The following is a 2,517-nucleotide window of genomic DNA, read 5'->3' on the forward strand; positions in this document are numbered from 1 at the left end:
ATTCAATCATGTGTCTTCATTAATCTTCAAGTTGTTTCTCATATGCATTCTCATTTTGTTAGTGTCAGTAGTATACAAACTGCTAAGTTTGGTGTCTTGTATGCATTGTTATTTGATTTTAGTTGCATTTTGATTATTCCTTATTATTAAAAATCCAAAAATATTTTTAATTTGTGTCTTTTCAAGTCAATAATACAGAGAATTGAAGATTCAGAATATACAGCAGAGAAATGATACAGAAAAAGCTGGGCGTTCAAAACGCCCAGTGAAGAAGGGCAAATTGGCGTTTAAACGCCAGCCAGGGTGCCTGGCTGGGCGTTTAACGCCTAACGCCAGGATGGCACAAGAGGGAAGATTCTGTTTTTAATTCAAATTTTGTTTCAGGTTTTCAAAATTTTTAAAATCAAATCTTTTTAAAATGTTTTTTTTTGCAAATCATATCTTCTCAATCACATCTTTTTAAAATCAATCATATCTTTTTAATCACATCTTTTTCAAAATAGTTTTCAATCATATCTTTTTAATTTCTTATTTCAAAATCTTTTTCAAAAATCACTTGATTTCTTTTCCACTCTTATTTTCGAAAAATAATTAGTGTTTTTCAAAATGTTTTCAAAATCTTTTACTTAATTTTCGAAAATTTCTTCCCCTCTTCTCACATCTTTCTATTTATGGACCAACACTACTCCTCAATACACAATTCGAACTCCATCTTTCATTGATAAGTTCGAATTCTTCTACTTCTGCCTTCTATTTTTCTTTTCCTCTGACACCTCAAGGAATCTCTATACTGTGACGTAGAGGATTCCATATTTTCTTATTTTGTTTTCTTTCATATGAGCAGGAGCAAAGACAAAAGCATTCTTGTTGAGGCTGACCCTGAACCTGAAAGGACCTTGAAGCGAAAGCTAAGAAAAGCTAAGGCACAACTCTCTGTAGAGGACCTAACAGAAATCTTCAAAGAAGAAGAAAACATGGCAGCCGAAAACAACAACAATGCCAACAATGCAAGGAAGGTGCTGGGTGACTTTACTGTACCTACTCCCGACTTCTATGGGAGAAGCATCTCTATCCCTGCCATTGGAGCAAACAACTTTGAGCTTAAGCCTCAATTAGTTTCTCAAATGCAACAGAATTGCAAGTTCCATGGACTTCCATTGGAAGATCCTCATCAATTTTTAGCTGAATTCTTGCAAATCTGTGACACTGTCAAGACTAATGGGGTTGACCCTGAGGTCTACAGACTTATGCTATTCCCTTTTGCTGTGAGAGACAGAGCTAGGACATGGTTGGACTCACAACCTAAAGAAAGCCTGAACTCTTGGGAAAAGCTAGTCAATGCCTTCTTAGCAAAGTTCTTTCCACCTCAAAAATTGAGTAAGCTTAGAGTGGAAGTCCAAACCTTCAGACAGAAAGAAGGAGAATCCCTCTATGAAGCTTGGGAAAGATATAAACAATTAATCAAAAAGTGTCCCTCTAATATGCTTTCTGAATGGAGCATCATAGGTATTTTCTATGATGGTCTGTCTGAACTGTCCAAGATGTCTTTGGATAGCTCTGCTGGAGGATCTCTTCATCTGAAGAAGACGCCTGCAAAAGCTCAAGAACTAATTGAAATGGTTGCAAATAACCAATTCATGTACACTTCTGAAAGGAATCCTGTGAACAATGGGAAAATTCAGAAGAAAGGAGTTCTTGAGACTGATACTCTGAATGCCATATTGGCTCAGAACAAAAGATTGACCTAGCAAGTCAATATGATTTCTCAAAGTCTGTCTGGAATGCAAAATGCACCAGGCAGTACTAAGGAAGCTTCATCTGAAGAAGAAGCTTATGATCCTGAGAACCCTTCAATGGAAGAGGTGAATTACATGGGAGAACCCTATGGAAACACCTATAATCCTTCATGGAGAAATCATCCAAATCTCTCATGGAAGGATCAACAGAGACCTCAACGAGGTTTCAACAACAATAATGGTGGAAGAAACAGGTTTAGCAATGGCAAGCCTTTTCCATCATCTTCTCAGCAACAGACAGAGAGTTCTAAGCAGAATAACTCTGACTTAGCAACCATGGTCTCTGATCTAATCAAAACCACTCAAAGTTTCATGACTGAAACAAGGTCCTCCATTAGGAACTTGGAGGCACAAGTGGGTCAGCTGAGTAAGAAAATTACTGAAGTCCCTCCTAGCACTCTTCCAAGCAATACAGAAGAAAATCCAAAAGGAGAGTGCAAGGCCATCAACAAGGCCGAATTTGGAGAGGAGGAAGAGGCAGTGAACGCCACTGAGGAAGACCTCAATGGACGTCCACTGGCCTCCAATGAGTTCCCTAATGAGGAACCATGGGAATCTGAGGCTCACACTGAGACCATAGAGATTCCATTGGATTTACTTCTGCCATTCATGAGCTCTGATGAGTATTCTTCCTCTGAAGAGGATGAATATGTCACTGAAGAGCAAGTTGCCAAGTACCTTGGAGCAATCATGAAGCTAAATGACAAGTTATTTGGTAATG

General features: G+C 38.3%; 1 non-coding gene across 1 annotated transcript; it reads right to left on the reverse strand.

Moving 5' to 3' along the window:
* Positions 1–1,379: 1,379 nt before the first annotated feature.
* On the reverse strand, positions 1,380–1,487 carry LOC112719435 (small nucleolar RNA R71). Its single transcript, XR_003161737.1, has one exon. It is a non-coding gene; the product is annotated as a small nucleolar RNA R71 (small nucleolar RNA).
* Between the last annotated feature and the right edge of the window lie 1,030 nt (positions 1,488–2,517).

The sequence above is a fragment of the Arachis hypogaea genome, chromosome 10 (assembly GCF_003086295.3).
Source record: "Arachis hypogaea cultivar Tifrunner chromosome 10, arahy.Tifrunner.gnm2.J5K5, whole genome shotgun sequence".
Lineage (NCBI taxonomy): Eukaryota > Viridiplantae > Streptophyta > Magnoliopsida > Fabales > Fabaceae > Arachis > Arachis hypogaea.